Source organism: Aphis gossypii, chromosome 2, assembly GCF_020184175.1.
Source record: "Aphis gossypii isolate Hap1 chromosome 2, ASM2018417v2, whole genome shotgun sequence".
NCBI lineage: Eukaryota > Metazoa > Arthropoda > Insecta > Hemiptera > Aphididae > Aphis > Aphis gossypii.
Window position 1 is genome coordinate 74860849 of NC_065531.1, and position 20060 is coordinate 74880908.

Genomic DNA, 20060 nt, shown 5'->3' on the forward strand with positions numbered 1-20060 from the left:
GAAATGCATATCCAATATTTAAAAAAAAATATTTCCCTTTAAGAAAAATAGATAAATATTTCCCGTTTATGGTCATATATTTATATGCATGTAAAAGTGACAAAATATAAAAATTAACATTGTGCTGTCTGTGACATGATTACTTGACATATTATATAAATGTCGAGTATAATATAAAACGTGTACCGAATATGTATTATACTTGTATTCGCGTTGTGTACACATTTTACAATCCCATTACCAGTAACTTCTACACTATTATAGTGTATCCCCTGAACCAAACCCTGCAGTGTGATTTTCCACGAAAAATAGTTGATAAAATGTAATGTATACTTACATTCAATTTGAGATGTCAAATATTTGAATAATAATATTATATGTAATTACTAATTTGTATTCTAGTTTCGAAACTTACAGTCATCTCATTTGTATGTCCACGAAGGAATTCGTACAAATCCACTTTATTTTTTTTTTCAATGAATGCCTTTATACCAGCTAGTATGTATGGTATTTACATTCAACCGTTTTTCTGTCGTTGCATAATTGTATATGTTTTTAAACATTAATCTTGTATGTATAAAAATGAAAAAAGAGACGAAGGTCCCTTACTTAACCAAACATTGCGATTAAAATATTTAGCAGAAAGGTACACTATATAGTACACAATTTAATTTTCGGGTACTCTAGAAAATCTTACTTTATAACTTCCACATAAAATATGTATTGTACATGCGTTTCGAATGGTTTATTTTGGCATATTATACATGTTTAGTTAGATGTATTTGAGAAGTGCATTAATAATGAATTAAATAGTTTTGATTGTTATAATAAATATCCAGAAGTCAACATTAACTGGAATTAAACGAAGATGATAAAATTTAGCAGCCATTTAAACACAAACTATATCCTCGCACTAGTACCTATACTGTAATACCTGTATAATATGAATTAATATCATCGGACCAATTACAAAAATTAATCATGAAATATGTATAGTCTGTAATGATAGTATCGTTTTATTATTAAAGTGCAGGGAAACTTACACATTATATGAAGTCTCATGGGCAATAAAAATAAATTCTTTTAACAGAGAAAATCGTTTAATAGAATTACACATAATTTGTCTTAATTTGGTTATAATAAGTCTCAACAATATTTCATCCGAATGGAAGTTGATTGTGTCGTATAACCTGAATAAAATAAGATTACTAGTACCTATTATACGAAATTCAACAACTTTCTGTTTTTTCAAAAAATATTTTCGTTATCAAAACCAACACATTAAACGGCTGTCTTGGCTATCCCTATAAAAGGGATGTATTAGTAGAGTCCAGATTTTAAAACTATTATATTACTTAAAGCTAACTGATAATTTCATATTGTGTACATACTACATTGATCACCAGCATTAGATTGAAATGTGTTTACGATTTACGTCGAAAATGTATCTAGTGTGGGGTATCAAACTATCATGCGACTCGTTATGATTTCCCTGTTACATTTTGTATATTGATACCGTACAATAGTTATTATACTTCAACATACATAATAATATATAGTTAGTACACCAGATTTTATTATTTTCCGTTTTTCGATTATAAAATTGCGTTGTCATCAATATGCACCGGCGAAGAACTCACCATCTTGCGATGGCTGGTTATTGCTCTCACGGACGCGTTTCTCTATACATGCATAATAATATTACGTATTATTCATAATATTTACAATCCGTCGAGCTGAACATACCTACATAACAAGGCACCCGTACAATTTATATTATAATATAGGTACGTTATATTTATTATATAATTTATATTATTATAAATTATGATTTTATGTTACGTATAAAGAGTCATACAAACACTGACATATGACGTTCGAGTGTTTAAAAACTCATATTATATCCCCTCGAAAAAACTGCAAAACAGACGATGGCGCATTATTCAGACTAAAACCGCCGTAACGTTCAGCAGGGTTCGTTGGTTCGGTATACTGGCAGACCTAGGGGTTTTATACTTTATATGTCGCAGAGACGAAATTTTTGACGGGACGTGCGTGAGAATAATAATATGCACGTCGGCGTAGCGGTGTAGTTAAATAGGTGTGTTTATTTTACTATTTTTTTTTTTTTTACATACGAGGAATAAAACCGTAGAAAAAAGAAACGAAAAGAAACGTTTCGCAATAGCCGTCGACGCACATTCCCATATCGCTGCAGTAATGTTGTGTTATTATCGCCGCGTTTGTGTGTGTTCGAGCTAAATGACGCGCGTGCTCGTGTGCGTGTGTGTGTGTACTGTAGTATAGTCTTGCGGAAAAAAGAGAATAGTAAAAAAAAAAACCAAAGGTACGCATAGCATTAATAATAAGTACGCGTACGACGCGGCTGCGGGGAAACCTGCAACACCGCCGCCTCAGCAGCAGTCGCAGAGTTGTCCGGAGGAGGTGCAATTAACGTGGTCCGGGTCCCATGACCGTGGCACATATTGTCGGCCCATGTACGACTACGACAGTGACTATGTATGCGCAATAATTATCTCCGTAGTAATATATATACACGTAGGTATGCATATACTGCGGTTGGCAGAAGTTTTTACTATATACAGGTTGATTCACAAAACATGTTCGCTCTCTTTTTCTTCTCTATTAATACAGTTATTTGAAATCTGATTTTTTGACGTTTTTAAATATACTTAAGGGCCGTATTTTTAAATCCTAATATATTTTTTTCGTACTACTTAAAGAGTGTCCCCGGAGATACAAACTTCTATTTTTCAAACGAGAATCCCCCTTTATACAGTGAATTAGTTGGTACATAATTTTTCTGAAAATTTTGACACAGATAATAATTAAAGTTCAAAAAATGAGTTTTTGAATTATATAAAATTGTGTACTAAGAATAATAGATCCATGATGATGGGTTTGGAAAAAATGGGGCCTTGATGGTGTGTTAAAAAATTTAATATAATATTAATATAATATCAACATTCATGATTTATAAAAATAGTTGATGTATAATAAATACAAGATATAATATTAAATATAATATGATTATACAAACATTTTAATAACTGAATAACTACTTTTTCGAATTCTGAATAAATTAGACTCATGAAAATTCTCAAAAAAATTATCTCTTATATAATTTACAGTAAAAAGAAGGGTTCTAATTTTAAAAATATAAATTTGTATCGCCATAGGAACTATAAAAAATATGGAATATTATTAATATTAAGCAGTACAAAAACTTTTAAGAATTTGAAAATATATGGTTTTTAAGTAAATACGAGTATTTTTAAAAATTTTAAAAATCAAAATTTGAATAAACTCATTATAAAATGAAAAAAAAAATTAGCCAGCATGCTTAACAAATCATCCCGTATATATAAGTACACATGCCAATGTTTAAGTATACATTTTATGTTCGTACCAGACCGTCTGAAGGAAAACGATGTATGCGTGGTATTATAATATTTTATATATTTCGGTCGACGGTTCTACCTACTGGCTGCTGCTATCTGATACAAAGTATAACCCGTCTCGCAAAGTGTTGTGACAATAATCTATATTTATGCTATTACTTGCCGTCGATGGGGTGAGAAGAATTCGAAATCGCGTGAAACGCAAAATTTTCGCTTTTCGTCTGTATATGTATATACAGTATATGTATATGTATTTGTGTTATATTGTGTGTCCTATATAGCATACATACATATATATGTAATATGTATACATTATAGTGTAGTCAAGTTACTTGCACTCAATGTGTGATGTCGTCTCACAGCAAGTCCGTCTGTTCACAGTATGCCTACATACATAATATATGACAATTCGAAAGTTTTGTCACCGTTTTTATAAAAAAAATATCGGGTATTATTTATTATATATGGGCAAATCTGACGTCTTCTCCGTATGGCAATCGTTGAGCTATTTTATTGTTATTTTTTTTCTCCGCAAAAACTTACGATTCGTTTTTTATAATATAGGTTATATATATAACTCAGGTATATAATATATATATATTATATATTTCATACTATAGTGTATACATAAAATATAGTTTCTCTCGTCTTTTTTTTTTTTGTATTCTGTATGTTTTTTTAACGTAGGTGGTTAACAAATTGAAAATTATTGACGTCTTTGAAAATATTTTGTTTGCATAATTTGAAGTTATTATATAAAATGACAGTTTGGAAAATAATTAATATTTTTACTATTTTTTATCGTTATAATTTCTAAAGCTTTTATCATTGGCTACAAACATTTTTAATTTTGTATTCCAAATTACAATAGTTTTATTTTTTCTAAGCGTTTTGATAAATAAAAAACGAATTTCAAACATTTACTTAAATGTAAAACCAAAGTTGGCTGGTTAAATATGTCTAAACAAATATATCTTGTTTGAAAATGCGAGTACCTAAAATGTATCTTAGTTAATGATATAATAAATAAACCTGAATTAGTATAATAGATAATGAACGATTAGTTATTTAACTATAATTTACGAGTATAAGCCAATAATAAGAGTATTTAAATCTTTATAGAGTTATAGTAGACTAACATTTCGTAGTTTTCCTTTATACGACTTAGCTTATCTTAACTTTAAAATAAATACTTATTGTTATTAATAATAATCATTTACCTAACTATGTTAATAATTTATTAACTAACTATTCGTGATTATTACTTCTATTTGTTGGATGTGTTTATTTTTAACAAAATATGTTTGTTTAAAAATATTTAACTAAATTTATACACAGACACACGTAGAGTTTGGGTTAAGTTGTGTGTGTGTATGTAAATGAGTTATAAATCTAAAATACTACTCGTTGTATGAGTTATGCGATTTAAAATTTTATCAAATGTTTATTAATTTCATAATATGATTTCTGCACGTAGTCATGTCTGTATGAAAAATTATGTGAAGCGATGAGTAAGTACGATCGACGCTAAATGAAGAATCGTTTTGTTTCCGTATGATTTTAATATAATACTTCTACTAGCTGGCTGGTAATTGTTATAATAACATACATTCACGAGTCCTAACGACTACCTAGAAGTATATTATATATGAGTATAAATGTATAATGTAACAGTCAACACAACGAATTTTCGCTATGTTATGTCCAATCGTTGGTTCATATAACATTCACGGTAATACGATTAAAACAATATATATTACGCAATTTCTTAAATGTAGACTCGCAAACATTGTACATGACAAAACGTCATTATATTGATATTTAAAACACTATACTAGCTAATACTAGGAATCGTTTGAAAATATATTGGATGGTAAGAAAAGAAAACACTAATCGTAATTGGAGTAAAAACAAGAGAATTATTTCGCACAGTTTACTATTTACTTAGAAAAAATACATAGACTTATACGTGCAGAGTTAGCTAAACGTTTGTAACCAAATTTTCACAGTATATACATATTATATTGCTCACGGGCGGTGTAGGTAGTACGAAATCCTATCCTTCTATTCTCGACAGCATCCCTATACTCATACCTATACACATCATAATTTGATGTTATTATTTTTCTCTGTGGTTGGTATATGCTGTCAAATCCCGAGATGATATGATATTATAGTTTCACAACAATAGGTTTTCGTGGTATGTACAGACATGCGCGTATAATATATAATATTGTATATCTACGATAAATACACGACTAGAGCGCCTAGAGCTTTTGATCGAATGTTTCGTGTAAGTCGAATTGTCAAACTTCAGTAGATTCCGGTCGGGTGAACTCACAAACGTCCGTTGATGTGTCACGTAGACAAGTATAATATATAATAATATATAGCTACCATGTGCGTCCTTCTTATCTCAGTACGCCCACGTTTCAGAAGACAGAAACGCCGCCGGAAAACCATTAATGTCAATGAAAAACATCAGACCTTAGACTCCTAGACTTAGCGTTCGGATCTACAAATATATAACCAATAAAAATAACAACACCGTCGAGGAAAATAATATAATATGTATACCAATAATGTCTCAATATTTTATTGAAATCACACCATGTATTATAATGGTTAATTAAGTGTATAATATTTAAGCAGATTCGTACATTGTGAAACCCATTGAGCCATTGAGGTATAAAAATACACATAGGACATTTTTGAGGGACTCCAGCAATTTTTTCTTCGTAAAAAAGATTTATTTAGTCGTATATTATATATACAGTCATTGGTCGTGCTTAATAGATTTAAACTGATTTGAAAATTTCCATAGAATATAATATAATATATTTTTAGTTTAATTTATTTATCTAAAAAACAAGTACCTAGTGTAGTTTTTCACTATTATTTCTCAGTTTCTAACCTAATATATAAAATTATAAAAGTATTGGTATTATTATATTTTTAATACGGAATTGACTGTAACGCTAATATTTATACGATTGATATACGATTGGATGATGATATTTTTATAACTATTATCTTACATATGAGCAGGTATAGGTAGTAATATAGCAAAATATTATATTTTTGTGTTGACGAAAAGTTTTTTGTCATACCTAGGCTGACGATTAATGGTTTTTAAGACGATCCAAAAATTTTAGGTAGTGTAGTATAAATAATCGTTATTCAGGCCGTCGTCTTCATCTTTATATTGTCGGCGAAACAAGAGAAATACGCTCATACGTAAGCGCGCGCGACGATTATTATTATGATAATATTTATAACTACCGACACGTCATATCCTTTTCCGTGAAAGATCCTATATTTACGATTATATACATATATAAATTGTTTCTAATTTATATTATGAACGCTTTTGTTGTGTCACGCGCGAAGGATAAAATGCATGGGCGTAGGTAACGCAATTCTCTCAAATCTCATTTTCGTTGATGAATAATTGATACTAGCGTATTACAATATGTTTATATATGTATAATATATATACATACTCGCGTGTACATATACAGATCGCGTTCATTGTATTCAGTAAGCGAAAACGGTGTAACAATTATCATTGTCGAATCTTCGTACCGGAGTCTGTGTGTAAACATTCACTAACAGATTTGGTATAGCTGACGCCAAGGATTTATTTTTAATTATTTTTTAAACATAATATTTTTTATCACTACGTGTGTCAGTTCTTTAAAACCTAATATTATACTCGTATTATAGTTATCATTGTTTGACCAGCTTTCTATGTTGTCTACAATCTATCTCGTGTAATACCCAAAATTACGGGTATAATATTATGTGGCACAGTTGTTGCCGTCACCAAAACGTGACATTTAATACATAGGTAGGTACTCATTAGCTGACCGACGTAATGTATTATTAAATTAAAATATTTTGATAGTTACGTATTTGTTTAGTATTGTAGTATTGTACTGCAGCTCCCATTATTACGGGATACGATAATTGTTTTTCTATTCACTCAAACGCAAGACCAAGACTATTCTTCATAATATTATATTTTATTTCAGAACATTTTTTTCATTTTTTCACTGACACGGTTTTCCGCACACACAAATGCGTATAGAACTAAGTAATCACTAAGTTGGTAAATATTAAATACTATGCGCGTTTTATTTCCGAACAAGAGTAAAACTACGTAAATGCTAAATGTACGTCTCTCGCCGGTAGGAAATGCAGTTATTGGTAAATTTTCGTTCGTTAAAATTTAATGGCGTATCACTAGCTATAATAATATATATTATATATATACGTGGTTTTGACCACGTCCGGATGATTGTCTCTAATCTCTGTGTACATTACACAACTGTAGTACTGTTAACTTTTCCATTTAGGCGAGGCAGCGGCGAATTTAAAAGCACTTACCCGTGGGTACAGCTTATGGCGTATAGTAGTTATGATATTATTAATCGGCTTGATATACACGATTCAGTTCGAGCAACGGCTATTGAGGACATTGCGGGATTCCGGACTTCGCTTACTATCGAGGCTGCGTTGACCTAATCGACCATTGAATACCCATCAGCAGTGATCTAATGTCTCTGAATTTTAGCATCGAAATTCTAATCGGAAAAATGATGAAAAATATATATTTCTTGCACATATGTTTTCGAATAATGTATTATATTGTTATTCCATTCATACAGTGGTTCGAAGTATTTTGCAAGATTTATTGTTGAGTATAACATAGTATAGTTGTATGTTGTACAGTGCACATTATCAAGTTTATACAGAAATAATAACCTTTTAAACTGTTATACTAAATAAAATTTATTGTCCACCCGGCGTTGTGAATAAAACGTATAGAGCTAGGCTTGAATGATTATCGCTTAAAATTAAATACCATACTATTTAAATCTCCGAGCAAAAAAAGAGGATTTATTTAAACATAGATTTATTTTATAACGATTGTTGTGATATTATATTCAAATACAGAGTGATTATTAATCGACTCACAATGCGTCCATCGTATAAAAACATTAAAATCTATGTGTAAAAGTATCACAAAGAAACAAGTGAAAACAATGTTTATTGTTTCAAGCATTTTGTTCAAAGTATTTATTTGATAAAATATTAAAATAATTTTTATTATGTTTACAAGGTGGTCCATTTAATTGTTTTCACTCATTATTTCAAAAACTTTTAATTTTCTTTGTATAATTTGATGTACCTAATAACAAAACCTATTTTTTCAAAAAAATCTATTTTTAGAATTGTTTATCGTTATAATTTTGCTGAATAACAATGACATTTTTCATTCTTTATTCTAAATTAGAATAATTTTCGGAGTATTTGAATACATAAAATCAAAAATTGAAAGTGTATTTAATTAAATTAATTATTTAAAGTTTAGATGAACGCAGAGTTAAGTGATACAAGAGTTCCTTGTACAACTTTGGTCCATTATTGTGATTATAATACTTTTAACCTTCCAAAGTATCAACTAGAACCAATTTTCTACCAATAATTATCCTTAAAGTATGCCTACAATACGTAGTAAAATTAACAAAAAATATCCAATAATTGATAATTTTAAACATTACCGTTTTTATAATTTTAATTATAGTACCTTCCTAATAGCAAATAGAGTTACGAAATTGAGAATGTATGAAAAAGTATTTCATACTTTAACATTAAAATTTTATATTAATTTTTAAATGCGATTAATGATTTTCTCCTGTGGCGTTAGTATAATATATGTTAATAGATGTTTGTATAATACTGAGAAAGTTTGTTCAACATCAACGATCAATCAAAGTTTTTGGAGCATATCTAATACCTCTAGATTTTGATAAATTTTTTCGAGTCATAACGCTTTACATAATAACGTTTTATTGCTATTACGTAAAAATGTAGGCAGTGGTTGTTAAAAAATTTTCTTTATATTTTGTTATTTAGGTTATCTCTTTAGGTTCAGGAATCACTGTTTATTTTTTCTTTTACTTCATTACAAATAAGTCATTTTTAAACACAGAAATAGGTAAATAGGTAGGTAACATAAAATCTTAATATAAATTTATTTAACGAGGCACTACTGTATTAAGTGTATAGTCGTATGGGTGTATAGAATTGTAAAGACATTGATAATGTTTTATATTATTATTTCTGCTAACATTCTACTAATTATGATCTTCTTACATTTCTTCATAGATCTATATGCATAAACAATCATTAAACGTTTAACGAATCAATTAGAGACCTAATGGTCCATTAAATATGTTTTAGTGGCCCATGATTTTTTTTGTTAAATTTTAGTAAAATCATTAAATTATTCAATTTTTTATGCAACTTTGCTTTAATATGTTATTAATTATAACTTATAATTAATGAATTTTGTGTTTATGTTACTTAAAAGTTATTAGGTTATACTTATGTTAACGTTATCTAGCAAACTGTATTAAATCTTACAAACCAATCGTCAATACATATAGTTTTCTATAATATTTTTTTAACCTGGGTGTTCAAAAATAATGTTTTATATTAAAATATTTTTAAAACACTAACAACTCTGAATATAGGATACCGGAAGGAATTATTCTTTTATACCACATCACACGAACAGAAATTACTCGAAAGATTATGATTGTGGTTGTCACCGCTGATTTTAAATAAAATATTATTAATGACGAATTTCACATTGAACCGTTGTAAAAAAACGCGATAAACACTATACACTACCCATATAAGTATTTGTAGGTTCAATGTTGAAGTATATAACAATAATTAAGTAATTGAATAAGTCGCGACTATAATTATAATAAAACAAATATTAAATCAGTTTAAAATCTTAATGATTATTAATGACCAATTGCTCAATATTATATTATAGCAATGTAAAACGAATGAAGACCGTGAAAGTAAAATTTATACAACGCATGTGTTTATTTCACATATTGTGTAAAGTAATAAAAATGTTTTCGATTTGACGTCTGTCCATTCGTAAGGTTTTCATAGTGCAGTATGCTACATATTATCCACCAACTAATATGATATGATACAATTTCTATAACTGTTATTATTATTATAATTTTTATTATTATGGTTATTACTTATTATTATTAATACTCTTGTAAGTTTCTCTTATAGTTTTATTTAGTGTACGTTGTTAGTTAATGCCAAGCAGAATAACACTTTTAAAAGCAATATACAATTAAATGTAATGTCGGCTGAAACGAAAGCCGGCGAGGAAGATACGATTTTCACATTTTAATTAATTTTGTGTTATATTGTTTTAATTTGTTAACGTTTTGAAATATTAGTATTATTATTCATTATAGCTATTAAGTGTATTGTACACAGCCTAATTTCCTCAAATATATTAAAAATGTTAAATTCCATTTTCGTCGAATTAAAAAAAAGAATAGGTATATTGTAAGTATATTTACGTGACAACAAATGTATAAATTATTATTATTATTATTATTGTAACTATTTTATTAGTGCATAATTAAACCCATAAAAATGAATTATCAATTAAAAAAAAAAAATCAAGTAATAGAAAACAATAGGTAATTATTAGATGAAAAATTCAACAATAGCTTATATATGTTATATTACGATCTTAGAAACCTTATAATTCCATTTAAATGTATAATGTAAACGTTTCTGTATATTTTAAGAGATAAAATTAATATTAATTTTGAAATATAAATAGTGATTCATCAGGCATGCTTATTGTTTACCCTCATTTTTTTTCCTTTAATAATGAATTTAATGATTTTCAATTGATAATTTCTAGTTTTGTTTTTTTGAATACCTATTTAAGAGTCATATTTTCAATTACTTAGATTTTTTATATCATTCAAAAGTTGAAAAAATTATTGATAACATTTTTGTTTTACAAATGAAAATCACCCTTTTTCCTATAAATTATTAAATAAATAACTTTGTTTAAAAATACCGATGTTAGGTTAAGTTAAATTGAAATTAGAACGATTATAGTTTCTTTTAATATTTATATATTAAAAAAAATAATAGTCCTTAAAAATAGGTTTATAAAAATATAAAACAACAACATAATATTGGATCTAGTATTAATTGAACTTGGACATTCTTAAAATTTATAAAACTTTCATGGATCAATATTAATTAAGTTTTTTAATCATAGTCCTCATTTTCTAAAACCATTATTATGAACCTATATAATTCTTAGTAGGTATGCAAAGTTAAGAACTCTGAACTACTCGTTTGAATTAAAATTTAAATACATCAACATATTTTTCAAAAGTCTTCTGCTTAATAGTTTATAGGTATAAGGGTAAATCTCATTTGAAAAAAATTAGTTGGTATTGCTACAAAATAATTTTTAAATTGTATAAAAAAAATCAAGTATTTGAATATAAGATCAATACATAAATATATTCAACATTTTTAAAATATTTAATTATTGAAAAAACACAAGTGTGAATAATGAACATGCTTAGTGAATCACACCGTATAGTGAGTATTTTTCGATGAAACTAAGATGCAAAGATTTGAATTATATAAATCAGGTTATGTTAACCTAGACTATGTATTGCAATACACTTAGATATTGTACACGGTATTATAGCTATATATTATAATATGGCCAAATATATATTCGTTTGTATGATCCGTAATATAATACTATTGCATTCTATCTCTAAGTAATTGTAAGCTGACAACATACAGTGGTCAAATGAATGTTAACATAAAATTTCCAAACGGAAACCATTAGTGTAATAAGATCGACGAATACGTTACGATATATAGTAGATAAAAATGCATTGATAAATATTTTTAAGCATACGCAATTAAAAAAAAAAAAGTTGTAAAACTTCTACGATTGTGTCCGTGATAATAAAATAATAATGTCTATAGACTGTGATTGATTAAATTTTTCTTGAGTTTGTTAATCAATTTCCCATTTCGTAAGTCATTACACTATTCTGTTTATTATTTTTTTTACGGAAATATAGTATAGGATCTAAAATGCAATTATAAAAACGTTTAATTTTCAAACAGTAGGAGTTCGTAAAAAAAAAATTCTCATTTTTTCCTGTAAAGAACATACCCAAGCAATTATTGCAAAAAAATAGCTGTCAGGTTCCCACGGTTACGCTTTATGGGATTGAAACAACAAACTATATTTTATTGTTGTTTGATTAGATACACTTATACAGGTATGTAAGAAATATTTGATCAGTGCTATTGCTATAGAAGCAAAATAATATTCTTAGATAACCTTGTAGCTCGTATTATCTTAATTTTTCAACAAAAACAAAAATCGCTTTTCATTTTAAATAATTGTATATTCGTTTTTAGCACTTCATAATATTAAGGACTTACACTCTCTTATAATAATATATCACGTTAGGTATTTATCTTGTATTATTAAATCTACACGAATCATATCTTATTTGAAATTAAACATATTATAACGATTTTTAAGCTTTAACATTTATTTTACAGTTATTAATCTTTATGATACATCATGAATCATTTAAATACACAAAATTATAGTTTTTACCTGTATACGTCTTAACATAATTTTTATGTATATCGTTTTCACTTTTTCAAGGCATATAATTAGAAAACAATATGAATAATAAATATAATATATGCTATAACAAAAAAAAATTATCATAAAACAAGAAGTCGTCGTTTTACTTCGTTGCGTTCGTTATATTTTCAGTTAAATCTTCAGTCGTTGGTATAACGGTACCTATATATTCTCGATGTATATATTATGTACTATTATATTATGAATTATTCGGTTAAAATTATGAAATATTATAATGGCGTACAATTTAACCGTACTTAACGTATACTTTCGTTCTTATCACGTATATCAATGTCCCGGAGATAACAAAAAATAGACGCATTTTGTCTTTACAACTCTATTAATAAATATATAGGTACAATAGGTACATATATATATATTTATATTATAGTACTTGGATAATGGGCTGTATAGGTGTATCGATTGTTGCGTCCAATATAGTGTCGAAGGCTGCTGTTGATGGTAATTTACTGATATACGAGTATATACTGCTGTACAAAAATATTGTAATAGTACACCCATAATACAAATACAGTTTTCTACAGTTCTTAGACATCGGAGACGAGGTCACACCGACATTATATTATAGTACCTATGGGTACATTTTTGTTTATCAAAATCTACATTATATCATCTGAAAGATATTAACGCCCATAGGGAACGGAATCTCGTGTTTATTATTATATGTCGAGCCCACGGCGACGTCGTTTCCGTCATAGGCTTATGCGATACTGACTTGCCCTCCGTCTATACACCATACCTACATATTACACGATTCGTTTTACCCGGTAACACCTTTATCCTTTTTTGATTAGGTAACACGTCTATTCGGTATAAAATATTACACTCGGAGTTCTCGGGGTTTATCGTTGAGATTTTCGATTTCAATAATATTTTGTACAAAAACAATTATGATCGTTTCGAGATGAGATGACTGAGGATTTCTACTTCGGAATACTCGGATCAACGATTGATAGCAGTACTGTTACGATGGGTTAAGGCTCGATAAGTAATTCGCCAGACGGTGTGTTTACACGAATTCAGAATATTATACAGTACACAGATCAGTGAGGATTATGGCTTCAAAAACAAAAAAAAAAATCGAATGGAATTGGCAACCGCGATTACGCTCGCTGCACTCGTTACGTATTGCCGATATTATAATATAATTATTATAACATACACATATTACGTATTTTCACAAAAACAAACATGCAAGTCATTACGAAAGTGAAATTTAATTCGTTCTATAATTATTATTTGAATACGACCTTGAGGCGTCCCCGTCGCCGACTAGTTTATTTTTTTTTTTTTTGTCGACACACCGAATACGATAAAATAATGGCAACGCCAACACTTCGTCCTATACGACCTATTTACTCGATGATACAGTGGTAATTTAAGGTGAGGGGATCAAGGGGATTGATATCGTTCCTCTTAACTGAGTTTAACCCAAAAATATTTTGATACGTTTATAATATTGTTGTCATTAAATGAAATATTATTCTCCCCCCCTTTGAAAAATATGCCAATCGATGATTTTATGGCAAGAACAACACGATATTTAATATTTATAGGTCGTAAACCCACAACCAGATATATTATTCAACGCGAACAATGGACTGCAGAAAACTTAGAAATGGTTTTTAATAATATGAATTGAATTTCATACGCAGGCAAGAGAATTTATATAAAAGAACAATATACCTATTCTTAGCAAACGGTAGAGGTAATTTTTGGGCTTAATATCACCAAAAATGTTATGAAAATGACCAATAATTATGGAAGTATATATGATACGATTGTGTATAGCACGTCTCTTAAAATCGCAAATGATATTTTTTCTATTGATACAAAATATGTTCCTATAGGTACTTTAAATATTCATATTGATTATACTGTGTAAATTTAAAATTTTTAAATCTCTCAAAGTACTAATTTAATAATTATTCAATCAAGTATTAACTTGATTGATTGATATTATCCACGTGTAGGTATAGGTAATAAGTAGGTATAATTAATTTCATCAATATAGTTTATACTTAATACCTTCTACAGAGTGGTATTATATACACGTGACGCGGACATTCGGTTTGTAAATTTCCTCGGTCGTCGCGTATAAAAATTAATAATAATAATAATTAACGTTTAAGTGTGACCTGTCGACTGGCGGTGTAGACAGTGCCGAGTGGAGCAAATCAATCATAATAAATAATAGTAATTAAACTATCGAACTCGTATGTTATGTACGTTTTCATATTATATATTATTTCCGCTACCGAACTACACGTCGTCTTAATCCGCCCAATGCCGTGTTGTCGACGACCTTTATACGACGGCGGTAGTGCGATACTATAAATCGCTTCCAGGTCGGTTTAAAAACGTACACAAATAATGCGTTTTGATCTCGTTGATCCCGGCGGGTTAGCTGTCGTTCGGGGAAAATCGCCCGAAAATAGGACTCGCGATGATTTCGACGTACATCACTGCCATATACAGTCGAGCGGAGTGCAGACTCTTATGCTACTACGATGTTGAGATAACATCGTCATATAAGTGTCAATTTTGCAAAACGATCCGTAGAATAATGTACACGGGTTACAAATACGGGTACGTGCACTGGCGACCCGTTTGCAGATACACGGATATAATATTATAATAATACGATATAGATAACATAATATTATTTTAGTGGGTGAATACGCTTATATAGGTATTTTATAAACCTTGAAACGACGCCTAGCTTATATTATATTTAAGTGTATGTGTATGACGAGTACATATTATTATATTTTAATGGCGTTTTTTAATATTGCGCGGTTTAAATTTTGATCGTATCCAATGTTGGCCGTGCGATGATAATGTAACAACAATAATAATCGACGACCGAATGACCGATGGAAAGACGTTACCTAGCGTTTTAGCGATATGCTCTTAAGGTAAAACAGTAATACAATTAAATATGACGCCATCACGTAACGATATCATCGTCGTTATTATTACATTATATTATACACTATATAGTACGTTATTGTTGGCCATTTGCGCGCTGGACTGATAGTATCTCCCGGCGAAAATAACAATAACAATTAACGATTTAGACGATACTGCAGCGATATAGTAATAATAATAACATTAACATCCGTATAGATAATATTTTAATGATATTATTACATTTACGATGCCGTCGCCGTAGAAGGCTCGAGTAGAGGTCAAATTGGACGAAAAAGATCCGCGTATGATTTATAGACCCGCGTAAACGTGCGCGTAACCTCCCCGGGCCAAAGCCGCGCGCACATCGGGTGTTTTAATCATTGCAGTACGTTTCGTACAACATTAATATTATTTCAAGTCGGAAAATTCGCAAATATTCGTAACCGTTAGTCAATCCGTTCCGTATATTATATTCTTAATTAATAGTCGTTATAATATTATCATGTGCGCATATTGTTACGCGAGCGAAAATCTTCCACCTATACCTATATCGTGTATTATAATAATATATGCTTCAACTTTGTACTTTGATAATTCAAACGCAATTACTGCAGTACCTGTATCAGTGTATACGAATTCAATATTATTACCATACGCAGATGATGCAGAGATATTATGTAGGTACTCTGTACTGCAGCGGTGTACGCCCGGCTCGATTCGTTTGTGGTCTGGTCTTATGATAATAATAATATATTCGCTATGTAAATTCCGTGCATTTTAAGTGGGTTCGTTTTAGCAAACGAGGTCGAAAACACGGCGACGACGGGCCATTATATGGGTTTTAACGCGAAAACACGACGTGCCAGCCGCCAGGTGTATAATATTATTAAGTATATACACATAATACGCGTAATATGCACGTGCGAAAAACACATACGGAGAGTACAGAGCAGTGCGCGGGAAAAAAACGACCCATTAAATATATAATTCACGAACCGTCGCATAAAGCTCGACCGATGCGACGAGTCGCATAGTATAAATGCGCGTTTTGCGTGTTATTATATTGTGACGATGCGACGTAGACGGACATCTGTTCGAAAGAATATATTATACGAATAATTGAACACCGCGGGGCGAAAAATAAAAACAATAATATACAAATTGCATGTTATACTCGGTCTCATTTCGATAGTTTTCTCAACGATGTGGGTAAATACCACGGACGATATACTACACTATATATATATTACACTTGAGGCATTATAACAACACGCTCGATCGAGTCGGTCTGCGTGGACGTATTATTTTATGGTATACGATGTTTTGAAAAAATAACGCCACGCTAAATAAACACATAATATTATGATGTTTGGCGGAAGAAAACCTTCCATGTAAAAATGTTCTACCCAGCCGTCTCGCGCAATACTGCCCCGTGCAGTCCTCGGTCGTCTGCAGACCGCTGCATAATATGCTATATATTATAATATAATATACTAACCATTCGCTCGCCGAGGTTGCTATTACGATTTTTTGCGCAACTCGTACCATACAATATAATATTATAATAGTTGTAGTGCGGAATGTTCTATATAATATATTATAGTCTGGTCATAAATAGTCGTCCTTCCGCCGAACGGGAGTTTCAAATCGTCGCGGTTTTACTGCGAAGAATCGGTTGACTTTGTCGTCCAATTATTCGAAATGAACTCTCCATTTTCGCGGAGAAAACGCTAATATAAATACAACAATAATAAACGAGTAAAAAGAAATCACCACTATAGTCGTCGGAGCTCACAATGCTGCAGATCTCGTACGAAATGCACAAACGCACATAGTACGATGTATAATATGTAATATGTATACGTTGAGTTGACGACCCGTCGTCATTTATCATCGTCGGGTATCTCGGGGCGGTAGCTGTAATCCTTTGCGGCGGCGGCGGCTACGAAATATTTTACGACTGTGGCGCGTGACCCTGCGAATCCAAATTTAGAGAAGCTCGATTCTTATCAAATAATAACGCGTGCACACGGCTCTTTAAGACGGCAGTAGAAGCACTTTTTATATCTAATTTTTTTTTTGTGTCGTCCTTGACCGTTTGAGGAAATTACGACGACGACGACGACAATAATATGTAATGGCACGACTTTTTCGCGACAAATACGACGACGACGATGACGCCGCCGGCTATACCCTGCAACGTACTCCCTTCCCCGGAGGGCGATTGTGAAAACGACACTGCAATTTGTGTGTTTAAAACGTATACTGTATTATACATTACACAGTCATTGCGCGGCAGTATTATTATATTATGTATATTATGATCTCCGGCATTGGTCACGACTCCGGTCACGGCTAGACGATAAAACGTTTGGCGAAGAGAAAAGGAAAAAAAAACGAAGCCGGGCGTTTTATCCCATTATAATATTATATTATATATTACACGGAAGCAAACCGACCAAGGTCACCCCTACATATTATTATTATTGTATCGTTCTAGCAATAATTATCGCCAGCATCGCGTACTATACCTAAATATAGTATATCTTATCACGTATTATAATATTATAGTACGATGTAGTCTGCGAGTCTTGTACCGGTATATTACAATGGTTGATATGTTATGGGTATGCGACCAAGGTTCGAATGCGGGAAATATAATATATATATTATATAATATATAATAATGTACGTTTTCGTTTACAATAGGCGTAGGCGTTGGATAACGCGATGTGTATGTATTCTTAACGTCCGGTCAGCCAACTTCAGTGAGTTGTGGGCATTGCTGCAATCGCGTATTGACGTATTGCTTTTACGAACTCACGATGTAATATTATTATTATTATTATATATCATTTGGCGTGCGCAATTATTTCCGTTTCGGTGCTATCATCACCCGTCGTCGTTGTTACGTTGCTATTAAATCCACAGACTCTCCGCAGACAGACTTGTCGGCTGCACAGCGTGTTTGGCGGATTTTTATATATAGGTAATGTACTTTCGGTATATTATTATATATATATATAACAGTGGTTGATTCGAGTCTCCATTATTCTCTCCTAACGACCTCATTTGGTCCAAGGGTTATCCCGGAAAACACGCACTTTCAGGGTTTTTTTTTCGCGCGAGGCTTTCCCGTTTTGTGTTTACTCATCACGTATAATATGCTCGAGCATTGGGATTTATAATATATATATTATATTATATTTTATACATCGTAAACGACATAGTCTTCGTCCAATGAAAATATTCATATAACCGCACCTACACAAAGCAATTATTTAATCCTACGTAAAACGTTTTGTAAAATATTTGCGATTCGAAGGACGTTACATTGACTTTGTTCTTTTTATTTTTTTCTAATATAATAATAAAATATTATATCGTTATAAATCGATAAAACGCCGCGAGCTGACGATGGGACTCGCGGAGAGTGGGGGCAGCCAACGTCCGCGTCACGCAAAAAAGTTAAATGTACATTTATGCGATGGCTTTGGATTCTTTGAAACTTTCCAAGTCTTTGTCGTAAACTTTTACAGAATGAGATATATGTTTACAACCAAATTGAAAAATTTAGTTTCGAAAAACGGCTACAAAATATTATTAATTACAATTTCGGTAACCGCAGAATAGCGATTTCATTATCAGATTATTTATTTATTATTCCTGTAATTTTCTGAAACGGCTTAGTCTGATAATAATAGGCTATGCTTGAACGTTTATTTGAGTTATTTATTGTGTTTGTACGAGAAAACGATAACTGCCAAAAACCAACAATCCATACTGCTTCTAAAAAATATATCGATATTTCATTGTATTCATTTAAGTATCCAAAATCGTAAAACAATTATAGCTTATACTAAAAACTGTTGAAAAAAAGTACCTACAATATGGTGTAGGTACTTAAACATGTTTTCCTTATATACCTATACGTATTTACTTCTTATATAATTTAACTAAATGTATAAGTAAATAAGTAATTTATTATTAATTGTAATAACACCAACCTATTTGATAGAGGTCATAACTTATAAGGTATACTTTATTTTTTAAACTAACTATAATAATAGTAATATGTATTGAAAACCAATATTTTTATTACCTTGAGTGTCATTTAATAATGTTATTAATTAGCAATTATTTGGTTGCTGCAGTGA

General features: G+C 30.4%; 1 protein-coding gene across 2 annotated transcripts in view; it reads left to right on the forward strand.

Annotated features, from left to right (window-relative positions):
* Nucleotides 1-20060, forward strand: part of LOC114122998 (putative ferric-chelate reductase 1 homolog) — a 43790-nt gene that overhangs the window by 12174 nt on the left and 11556 nt on the right. The window contains exon 1 of one of the 2 annotated variants that reach the window (XM_050199830.1): nt 18873-18892. The exons of the other annotated variant lie outside the window; for it this stretch is intronic. The gene's annotated coding sequence lies outside the window, so the exon portion shown is untranslated. Of the gene's footprint in view, nt 1-18872; nt 18893-20060 lie in introns of those variants that run through there. 2 annotated transcript variants of the gene reach the window in all.